The 12490-nt window shown below is 33.1% G+C and overlaps 2 long non-coding RNA genes across 2 annotated transcripts in view; one reads left to right on the forward strand and one right to left on the reverse strand.

Annotated features, from left to right (window-relative positions):
- Positions 1-5679, forward strand: part of LOC123835523 (uncharacterized) — a 52133-nt gene extending 46454 nt beyond the window's left edge. Inside the window, exon 3 of the long non-coding RNA XR_008505262.2 lies at positions 5444-5679. This is a non-coding gene — a long non-coding RNA (uncharacterized LOC123835523). The remainder of the gene's footprint in view (positions 1-5443) is intronic.
- Positions 1-12490, reverse strand: part of LOC129045480 (uncharacterized) — a 41132-nt gene that overhangs the window by 26498 nt on the left and 2144 nt on the right. Inside the window, exon 2 of the long non-coding RNA XR_008505263.2 lies at positions 6056-6156. This is a non-coding gene — a long non-coding RNA (uncharacterized LOC129045480). The remainder of the gene's footprint in view (positions 1-6055; positions 6157-12490) is intronic.

Raw genomic sequence — 12490 nt, forward strand, 5'->3', positions numbered from 1 at the left:
TTGCAAGCCACTGTAATACATAAAGCCTTTTTTCTTTACATTCACAAATTATAGAAGAATATATGTTTTTATATATCCTTATATTATTCCCTATCTGCTTCATCTGTATAAATCTTGTCGTACTAAAAGTAAGCATGTTTTCACAGGACAGAAATCTTTCTATACTTTGTAATATTTCCTTTGTGATGGAGCACTTCTTTGGAGTTATTTGGAATTTTATTATATCCTATTGAATTTATTTGATGGTTAACAATTTTTTAGCTAAACTAGATAAGTGTTTAGTAATTAAAACTGAAATGTTTTAGTACAGAATGAACAATTATTTATATATATTTATTTAAAAGCATAAGATCCAGTGGGAAAAGGTGAAGCAGAAGAATATATCTATAACAGTATTAAAAAAAAAAAAAAAACAAAAAACAAAAACCTAGCTGGTTGTCATTTATTTCAAACAAGAGTTGATAACCAAATGCTGGCAAATGTAAGAATCTGTGTGTCCTTTAGTGCCTATTTAAGCAAGTGTTGATCCCTGTTTTAAAATGTATTAAAAATATATTTTTATTTCAAGGTTTATTTTTTTTCTTCTTTTTTTATTATTTAAGTTCTAGTTAGTTAACATACAGTGTAATATTAGTTTCAGGTATACAATATAGTGGGGATTCAATATTTCTGAAAAGTGTTTGTTGTCATTTTGAACCTGAGTATTTTTTTTTTTTACTATAGAATCAAATTGTTATGATTAACTTGATGGTTTTCATTTGCACTAAACATGGTAATAGAATATACATGCTTTTATGTACATTATCTCTCAGATGAACCAGTAGTACTTGTGCTCACAAATGTAAAAAATGGTTTTCATTTTATTTCAGTTAACAATTCCTGCTCAGTATTGACATTTTCATTAAAAGTGTAATTTGCTCTTTTGGCACATAGTTAATATTGTTTTGCAGATTATATAATTGTTAAAATCTATGATGCTAAGAAAGCAACAATTGTGGACATTTGTAGTAAACATGTGCTCTTAAAATGCAAATATCACTTAAGTCTAATCTGAAGTGCCTGAAAGAGAAAAATTATTCTTAATAAGAAAATCTTGTACGAGGGGTGCCTGGGTGGCTCAGTCAGTTAAGCATCCCACTCGTAATTTCTGCTCAGGTCATGATGTCAGGGTTGTAAAATGAGCCCTGCCTTGGGCTCTGTGCTGGTTATGGAGATTAAGATTCTCTTAAGATTCTTTCTCTTCCTCTCCCTCTGCCTCCCCACCGCCACTTGCTCACTCACTCTCTAGAAAAAAAATAAAAAATCTTGTAGCAAATACTGTACAAGTCTTTTATGTGCTCAATCTCATTTAATCCTAACTACAGTGCTTCTGTTTACAGAAAAGAAACTGAGGCTCAAAGAAGTTACTTCTCCAAGGTCATTTGATATTAAATAATGGAACAGAAATTCAGCCCTTGTTTTATCTGATTTTACAGCCCATGTAGAACATGTCACACTTGTTCAGATTTTCAGTGAAGACTTATTGACATAATGTTAATTTTTAAAAATAAACATTGTATCATATTCATATTCTTGATACCTCCTTCAGAAATGGCGAGCTGATGGCAAATTTTAGTGTGTAAATTTATTGCAATCAACTTTGGACCCAAGCCATATCTGACCTATTAAAATTGAAATATATGGGCTATTTTAGAGCCAAATATTCCCATCATTGTGTCATGTATATTTAAAAACAAAACAAACAAAAACTATTACCACAGCTGCACTTTGTCAAATATAAGAAGTTTTTTGAATGGGAGCAAAATAAGTCAAGATAAAAGGAGAGATACACTACTGACATTTATCAGATAAATAAAATGATGTATTTTTTTTCTCCATCTAGCACACATTTTGTAGCTATGGAATCTTGAACCTCTTCTCCTTTAAACCACAGTTTTTCCCACAAACCTTTCTGTTTTATCATTTTATAATGAATATATATCCACAAGATATCATGAAACAAACTCTTCTTGGTATACAGGTTAATTATGTTTATAAGAAAATGCTTACTTATGTATGATTTATTCTAACATTTTTGAGGGACATTCATCTAGATTTCGTGAATTCCTATATTTATGAATGCCATTTATATTCATAGTTCCTCCCTCCACAGCTAACAATATATGTAACTAAAAGTGAGAGAAACCTCTTTAGAACCTTAATGATCCTGGGGCGCCTGGGTGGCTCAGTCGTTAGGCGTCTGCCTTCAGCTCGGGTCATGATCCCAGGGTCCTGGGATCGAGCCCTGCATCAGGCTCCCTGCTCCACGGGTGGCCTGCTTCTCCCTCTCCCACTCCCCCTGCTTGTGTTCCCCCTCTCACTGTGTCTCTCTCTGTCAAATAAATAAAATCTTAAAAAAAAAAATCCTTAATGAGAGTTTGAAATGGATAATAATGAAATAATAGCAAACATCAGTGTTGCTTTGAAATAGATTTGTTGGCTATCTGAGATTCAAATTTTCTAACAGCCCATTAACAAATTACTAATTTAATTTAGAACTTTATGGATCATTCATAAGTTGTCAATAGCCTTTTTGTATCCTTTATATAAAGAGATTGAACTAGATGAGCTCTAAAGTCTCTTCCATTTCTAAGATTTGTTTTTAATTTTACATTTCAGTGCATTTCCACATGGTTTAATCTCTGATAATGCCAAGGGTATTTTGATTTTAAAGATACCAATAATAATATCTAAGTCATGTGCTAGAGAGAGAGGAGGATAAGGAGGACAGTGAGCAAGAGAAAGGATGTTTCTTTACTGCCAATGAATGTTAAACTGTGTTTTCTTGTTCAACATTCTCAGTAGCAAGTAAGGAAAGAAATTTTGGTTATATGTTAGAAATTGGGATGTGCTATTTTGCATTGTTAACCTATTTCCCAAAATGATATTAACCAGGAGAAAAGGTAACATTTTGAAACTCTGTGTGAAAATCTCAAGACATTGAAACTCTGTAAACTTCTGCTTTAACACTGTAGCAACTCATGCTTGTTGGATAATAGAAGGTGTCATATGATACCCTGAACTTTTTCTTGCCATACCTTAATATGAGAACACCTTCTGTTCTGACCTTCACTAAAGAGTAAACCTTGCCATTGCCCTCCCCCCCCAAAAAAAAATTCCCCCACCCAATCTCTACTTTCACACATGGGAGAAGAATCAGTTTCAAATTTACTATAACTCAAACCATTAAGGACTTTATTTGTCCAAGACAACACCTTAGTTTATACTCCAGATACTGCTAAGCCTCCAGTGGAAACTCTGAGCCTTAGGTGTAATGCACTCCATATGCTTCAACATACTGCATAGGCAGACAATTGGATCTTTCACATTTGAGTTGGTTCACATAAGTTGCAAATTGGAGATAGCACAATAATATAAGTTTAAAGCAATGGATGTTACTTAAGAATAGTAGTTTCTAAGGCAGAGATATAACAAATATAATCTGTGCGTTTGACATACACTACTAGCCAATCACTAATTATGGAATGATTATGTCTATACATAATGGAATTATTTAACATATATATGTTTTATTCAAACCACAAAGGCTTTTTCTACTTCATAGGACACCTTTTAATTATATAGAAATAAAAATGTCATTTTCTTTCTTTCTTTTTTTTCTTTTTAAAGATTTTATTTGACAGAGAAACAGTGAGAAATGGAACACAAGCAGGGGGAGTGGGAAAGGGAGAACCAGGCTTCCTGCATAGCAGGAACCCAATGCGGGGCTCGATCCCAGGACCCTGGGATCATGACCTGAGCCGAAGGCAGACGCTTAATAGCTGAGCACCCAGCCGCCCAAAATGTCATTTTCTTGACTATAAAATTGATATATATTCATTACTCAAAATTAGAAGACAGCTTTAAGACCAGCCAGAGATAACAGTAAACTGTCATTCTGAGTATGTCTTTTGATATCACATATGTGCATATCTGTGATCTACGTAACAAATATAGTATAGACATAACAAGATGTATGATGTGATTATATTTGGATCATCTTTTACATATGTTTGTAACCTGTTTTTTCTTGCATTATATCATAACTGACTTTCTATACTCTTATTTTAGAACATGATTTTTAATAGTTGCACTGTATTTATCATAATTTGCCATAAAGCATTTAATCAATTTTTATTATTTAATATATATTTTCAATACAATACATGTTTCAGAGACTTGGTTATACACAAACTTTTTGATATATCTGATTATATATATAAATCTTGAATTAACTTTGAATACATTCATCTGGAAGTGTAGACTCAAAAATTAACATTTTATGTATTGCTAGTTTTATCTTGGCTATCTGTTTTAATTATATAAGTCTATCAGAGAAAGACATGTATCATATGATCTCACTGATATGAGGAATTCTTAAACTCAGGAAGCAAACTGAGGGTTGCTGGAATGGTGGGGGGTGGGAGGGATGGGGTGGCTTGGTGATAGACATTGGGGAGGGTATGTGCTATGGTGAGTGCTGTGAATTGTGCAAGACTGTTGAATCACAGACCTGTACCTCTGAAACAAATAATATATGTTAAAAAAAAAAAAAAAGATAGTAGGAAGGGAAAAAATTCAAGGGGGAGAAATCGTTGGGGGAGACCAACCATGAGAGACTATGGACTCTGAGAAACAAACTGAGGGTTCTAGAGGGGAGGGGGTTGGGGGGGATGGGTTAGCCTGGTGATGGGTATTAAAGAGGGCACGTATTGAATGGAGCACTGGGTGTTATATGCAAACAATCATGGAACACTACATCAAAAACTAATGATGTAATGTATGGTGATTAACATAATAAAAAAAGTAAAAAAAAAATTATACTCTTACCAGTAGTGTATGAGATGTATTATTTCTCTAAATTCTTGTCACCATAACCAATTTGTTTTTTAAACTTTGTCATTTTGGTAGGTAGAAAATGCTATCTTTTTTAACGTGTATTTTCATTATAAGTAAACATGTAGTATTTTATATTTCTTGATCATATATATTTCTTCCTTGATAATTTAGCAGTGTGTGTCCTTTCTCCTTTTCCCATTTGATAATCTGTTTTTCTAGCACTGAATTCTCTAGGGGTTAGATCCTTTTAATTTTGTTTGTTTCAAGTTTTTATTTAAATTCTAGTTAGTTAACATATAGTGTAGTACTGGTTTCAGGAGTAGAATTTAGTGATTCATCACTTACATGTAACACCCAGTACTCATCACAACAAGATCCTTTTTAGATTCTATTAAATAGCATTGTGCTGTTCAGACCTTATGGAGATGTTTCTCACAGCTTTTTTTTTTTCTAATTTGGATTCTTGATAAATACGGGCTTATAATATTAAAATATTATCCACTAAAAATATTTCTGCAATTATAGTTTTTGGCAATCTAACCTTACATGTTTTTTAAAAAATTAGAAAATCTGAAGAAATTGAAAACTAGACACTTGAAGACTGAAATAAAGAAAGTAATGTGGCTCAAATATTTGCCCCTGGAATATGCCTCTCAAATGAATTAATGGACCAAGGAAACACAGGTATGGTATTTCAGGGGCCATTTTATCAGACTGATTGTATGTATTAAAGATGAGTGGTTTTTCAGGTTGTCTCCCTAGAACCCTTTGTTTCTTTGTAGGTGCCACACACACAGTGGTAGGTGAGAAGAGAAAACACTAGGCAGGGGGTACCAGGTCCCCTTTACCTGTATATGTCATAACTGTTGTGCTTCTCACTGGTCACTTTATAGAGCTGTATTTTTGTAATGAATCCTTTTTTAAAAAGAGAATTTATCTGGTAATTAAGATTTACTGCTCCAGAAAGTTTTCATATCTTTATGTGAAATTATCTTGTTATATCAGGTTTTACTATAAATCACCACAAAACCTTTCAAGAACTAGGAAGAGATTCAGTTCTAAAATAAAATGGATTTTATTTTTTATTTTTTTTTAAGATTTAATTTATTTACTTGACAGAGAGAGAGATCACAAGTAGGCAGACAGGCAGGCAGAGGGAGAGGGAGAAGCAGGTTACCTGCTGAGCATGGAGCCCGATATGGGGCTCGATCCCAGGATGCTGGGATCATGACCTGAGCCGAAGGCAGACACTTTACCGGCTGAGCCACCCAGGTGCCCCTAAAATAAAATGGAATTCAATCAGCATAATAAGAGATAGCGTTCATATATGTTTCCTAAGCTATATCAGATTATTCAGGTATAGATGATATAGCAGTATCTGGACATTACCCATGTAACAATTAACTTTTAGCATAGTTTATATATACCAAATATTTGAATCAAGCATAAGTTAAGTACATAGATATTAAATTTTAAGTTCTAGGTGTTACTTGTTTCAGGGATATTGTTTCATTGTTATTATGTCTTATTGTTTGGAGTTGAGAAAATTACATATTTCAACAGAATTGAGAGTAGGATTAATTCAGTTTCATTGTTTCAGTGTTTCATTGGATTAATTCATTGTTTCATTGTTCAGTTTCATACCACTAAAAATTTCTTATTAAAGAAGTGTTCATTACCTCTGAAACAAATGCTAGATCCAATAAAGCCTAAAATAAAAGATGCCAAATAAATTTACTCCAAGGTACTATAATTAAGCAGTGTCATTAGCTTCTTTCTTATTTCTTAATAGTCCTTTTGGCCATAATGAAGAGTTTCTGTCATTCATCCCAGTATGAGTTTTAATCATATTTTGAAGGAAATAGAAGAATCAGGTGAAAAGTGTACAGCCTGAATGTATGACCATTATTTACAAAATGTTGAGATAATTAAGGTGCAGTTATCATTAGCACGGTTTTTACTCATTCAACAAACATTTATGGAATTTGTTCTAGGATAAGATGTCATGAGATATTATTAAAGTGTTAATTGGGGGAAAAGTGGAATGAATGGCTAGATATAAGTAAATACTCCCAAATTTTCTTACAGGGACTCCTTTTTAGACAGTACAAGATCCTCAAGACAGATGATAATGAAAATTATCATAATAATATCTGTCATTTGTAGACATACTTAATAGACTTAGGTTGATTTGCTGGATTATATCATTTGTCAGTGTGAAACTATAGAAATAAATATCTTTATTTAGAGATGAGGAAACCTAGGTACAAAAAAGTTAATCTTGCCATGATCAAAGTGCTATTAAGTGGCAAAAACAAAACACAACCCAGGGTATCATCTTCAGAGCCTATTCTGTGAACCATTACAGAATGGACAGTATTGATTGAAAATAACAATATCTGACAGTGAATGAATCTCATTTACACAGAGATTTGTGTCACATTATGACTGTAGACATTTGAAGGCAAATTGCCCCAAAGAATTTGAACCGTTGTCATTACATATGGACATGAATGTTCTAGTTCCAATGAAAATTAGTAATAGATCTCTGCTCTAGAGCAAAAATCAGAGCAAAATATACAAAAAACAAAACTGAAGCTGGGTTGAGCATTTATCAGTAAAATTTTCTTTGCAGTTATATTGCAGATATACTTTTCTGATAGCAACTTCATGGGTACTAAAGCCTAATGATAAAGTGAAACTTACAGATCTAAGTGCTCTGGTGAGTAGAATTATTGAGTGTTTACTCTGTGCCAGACACTTTGTTGGAAAGCACCAACATAATATGCCAAGGAGATTCCAGGAATATATTGTTTAGTGGTGTGAATTAGGCCTATTAGGAGCAAATTGAAGTTTGCTAACTCCTGATGTGGCCGAAACATTTACTGCTCACAAAAGAGCCATATGCTTTAGAATATTTCCCAGTCCCCTTACAGGTCTGTCAGGCTTGGTTCTGGCCTACAAGCTATTCACATGTATTATCTCTGCATCAAAGTATGTAAGACCACGTATATAACCCTCCACATCTCTTTTCCCCTGCTGTGGTATTTTGGAGAAACATGTTGAGTGACTAATTCACAAAATCACTTGCTAAGTGGAGAGCCAACCATCTTATATCAGAATTTGTAGGAATAAGAAATAAACTTTTGTTAAGGTTTAAGATACAGAGCTTAACCCATTGTGACTGCATCATCTAGTCCATCATGGATAATACACATGGCTCTTCTTTTTTTGCAAAGACTATTGCTAAATGAACTCTTCCAAGCTTATCAACAGTTAGTTAATAATGATGCTCCTGATGCACAAAGGAATAGCTGAATGTCTTCAAATAGGATGTTTTGCCACTCCAGGAATTTCCTGTGTTTCCTTGAGATTTTGTTCGGGAGGTTTCCATGTGTGGTACCACATTGTGAAACTCCTAATCAGGGGGTCAAGAGGATCAATTTACAGAGATATTTCAGATCCTACATCATTTTGACAGATAGATATGTAATTTGGTACCTATTTGCAAGGAGGTGGGGGATGAGAGAAAAATTTAAGTAGCATCCTCTAGATCAGTGCTATTCAAGAGAAATACAATGCAAGTCACATATGTAATTTTAAATGTTCTAGTAGGTACATTTAAAAAGTAGAAAGAAAATTAACTTCAGTAACATACTTTTGGTCCAGTGTATCCAACAATTATTTTATTTGCAAACAGTTATTAATTTCACATGGTCTTTGAAATCATGTGAATTAATCTCACGTGAAGTCTTTTAATCTTAAAGCACATCTTAATTTGGATGAGTTACATTTCAGATGCTCAACAGCCACATGATGATGTATTCAACACTGCAGCTGTAGATGCATTTTAAATTTATTCCACTTTTTGTTAGGCATCTTGTTAGGTACACTCACAACCTTGTCATATTTGTTCATTATAATATTCTTTTGCATTAGTAAATAAATGAATGCACTCGCAGAGTTAGAAAGTGACAGAACTAAGGTTCAAAGCAGCCCTCCCTCCTGCCTCTGGAGATAGAGCAGTGCGCAGGGCGAGTGGAGTACCATTGGGAGTCCTGTGTAATCCAAGCAACAAGGGCGAGAGCCCCAATTAAAGTAATGGCATTGGTGATGTAGAGAAGGATGGAGTTAATGAATATTCAAGTAGAATTGGGACTACTCTACTTGATGATTGATTGCATATTGGGGAGGGGTAGAGAGAGAGGTGCTTGTTGGGGGTGGGTTCTTCTAACTTAAACAACCAATTTGTCAGATGCTGTTTAGAGAGGGACTGACATGAGCCTTTTAATCTTAAGTAGGATTTAGCGATTTTTGATCACTGAAATTGCCTGTACAGTGCAAGGATTACCCACTTTTTTTTTGTTTTAACCATGTCTATATTACGTTTGGTCACAAATGCCAGAAGATAATGGCATCTGCTAACTATTTTTTTTAAAAATGAGTCTACATAAAGAACTACACATGGATTGGCAAGTCTTTAACATTATTATAGAAAGAGGAACACCAATAGCTAATTCAACAACCTCAGATATACAGAGTGTAACATTTACTAGCTTTTGTGTGCTTCTTTATGTCTTTTAAAAAGATATTCAGCTTTGTCACCACACATAAAACAGTGGAGATTTTTACAGAGTTTTCTAATTATGTGTTTATCTTTGGGCCTGAAAGAACGATTCCAAGTGTTGCCACCTGGGCATTTGTCTTGGCAAAGTCTATCAGATGATGATATGTCACATACTTTGGAAAATCTGATATTAAAAATGCAAAGGGACTCAGCTTTTTACTCTGATCCAATCATATTTTCACTTAAACAGTATAGGATACAAGATTTGACTAAGAACAGAACTTGTAGGTATCCGGGCATTACATAAGCTATTGACAGGTAATGCTGGTCCACAGATGAGAACTGTTATGAAACAAAATGTAACAATTATCCTGAAAACTCATAATTGTGCCATTTTTATTTCTCTGTATTTACTACATCATGGAAATATTAAAGTTGTTTTCAATAAGTAGAGGTGTTACTATATTTGATTATGGGTGAAATTTATTTAAATTGACTTTGATATGTCTTCATAGAAACATTAACCTCACTGCAACCAGCACACATAATCATAATCAGATCACTATAGATGCTCTAAATTAGAGGAAAGAACTGTCAGGTTTCCCATTACTGTGTAGCCTACTTTCAAGATCAGTAGTAAGTTTTACTGTATTTTATCATAAAGTATTCCAAGATTGTTTTGACTTTTTTAGTCATAGCTCTGTGTCCCTATTCATGATTTATCCCTCAAGAGTTCATCATTAGAAACATGGAGTTGGACCAAGGTGGTTCCTGCCTCTCTGAGATTATTAGGCAAGAATCATGCAAAATGAATAGGTCAAGTAGGAGGAAAGAATCTTCTGAGGTCACTCTGTGTTGAAGAAGTTGCATCTAGTATTTATACATTCTTACCTAATATAGAGAAAGCTTCACTTTGATCACACGTCTCCTTAATTGGTGACAATTGTTAGCTGATGGTATGAGTAAATGCCTTATGCTGGGCCCTTGGGCTCAGAACTGATACTCCTTTTGAGTTCTGGTTAGTTTTTGATTCTGTTGGATTCCCTTGTACTTTGAAGTGCTCAAAAATGCAGTTGGCCCAATAGGTTTCTTTTTTTTTCTTTTTTCTCAGCCACTGAGAGCTTTTGAAAACCAGTTTATTCTCTTCCCATATACTGTTACCCCAACTTAGCAGGATTCATTCTCTAAAAATAAATAAAATTTAGAAAAACAATTGACTACAATGAGTTTCAGATTACAGATTTGTAAGACAAGAAGGCAGTGATTCAGAATTTCAGACACTCAGTAGCTTGCACATGTCCAGGCATTGACCCCATCTTTACCTAACTTTCACATTATGCTTATGTGATTACTTGAAACTTTCTCAGAAGAACAGTATTTTGTTAGTATTTCTTTTATCAAAAATATGTATGTCCATTTAAACATAAACCTATGTGATTACTTATTTTTTTAAAATTCCAGTTGAACTAAAACATGTACCTGGGATCTTTTTACCATTATAAGTGAATGTGGCTTATGAATTACATATTTGTATTATCAAATATAGAACTGTTTTTCATATATTTCAGCTTGTCTTATTTCTCTATTTTCAAAAATCTCCACTGTTTTATGTGTGGTGACAAAGCTGAATATCTTTTTAAAAGACATAAAGAAGCACACAAAAGCTAGTAAATCCATTTCCTTGTATAAAAATACTCTATATTCTCAAAATCCTTTATAAATCTGAGTTTATCGAGGTACTAATATTAAATCCTTAAAATATTTTATTATAAGAGAGCATGTGTTTCACCTTAACTTTCTATTTTGTTTGGTACATAAGCACATTTTTCCTTTATTCCTACAAACAAAAGTGTTGATATCAAAGGCAGCTGGTGTTTCTTTGCTGAGTCAATCATATAAAACTAGAATGTGACATTAAATATTTTGGGAGAGCTATACCAACACAGCTAAAACACAGAGATTTTTTAGTGATTCAAATCATAAACCCAAGCTCAAAATGAAAGAACCACCTTAAGAATAAAACATGCTACAAACTGATGAGGCATGAAAAATAAAAACACATAAGAATAACTTACCATAGTACCAAAATTACATTAGTCATGTTAAACCCTTCAAGTTGGAAAATTTAAAACAGAAGACTAAGGTTTTACCTATAATTCCTGTGTTTAGTTTCGATTGAATTTTTTTTCTCTGAGATTTATGAACTTGTTCGAAATTCAGTCCACTTAAAAGTGTAACGTTGCTTTTTATGACATGGGAGAAATAAATGGTTTATTTCCCTTAAACTGTGGATAGAAATTTAATGCTTATGAATTTGATGGTATAGAATATATAATTTAATATATAGCATTTTATTATGGAACTGTCTTGCATTAGTGTGTCTATACTTCTTACAGGTAGATACGTAAGGGGGGCAATTTGAGATGCATACATTTATCAACAAAAAGAACATAGAAGGTGAATGCAAATGAGAATGTAGAAACTGAATGTAATTATTTCCCATGTTCATTGTAAGGAAACTTGAAAATTCTGGTTTTAAAACAGGTGGACAAGAGGAAGTTCATTTAGAAGTTTTTGAAACTTGAGAAGGTAGTCAATGTCTCTTAATTTTAGCACTCACTACATACACACCAAAGGATAATTAGAATTTTGTAAAATGTATGTGTTAAGGAATTGGAGTAATGAAAGATTGCATATATTTTGAACTTTTAATTAAATTTTATAAATTTAATCAGTCATAATCTATATTTCATGCTAGTTTTCTGAACATTATTTACTATATGATACTTGAAGAAAATCACCAATTTCTGAAAGAAATCATAAGACTATGTAGGAAGAGACAGAAATTAGGAGAACAGTATATTGGGTATTTACACTTTTTTGAAGTAATGTTTAAATATTCATTTAGTAATGTAGAAACATAACAAATTTTATTGTGAAAGCATCAATTAATGTTAGATAAAAATAGCAACTTATTTTAAAAATCAGTAAAAGTATATAGAATCACCAAATAACATGCATTAGCCATAGCAGAATTGCTCTTGA

This window comes from Mirounga angustirostris, unplaced genomic scaffold, assembly GCF_029215605.1.
Source record: "Mirounga angustirostris isolate CCGP_5_RB_7025 unplaced genomic scaffold, mMirAng1.0.hap1 SCAF_12, whole genome shotgun sequence".
NCBI lineage: Eukaryota > Metazoa > Chordata > Mammalia > Carnivora > Phocidae > Mirounga > Mirounga angustirostris.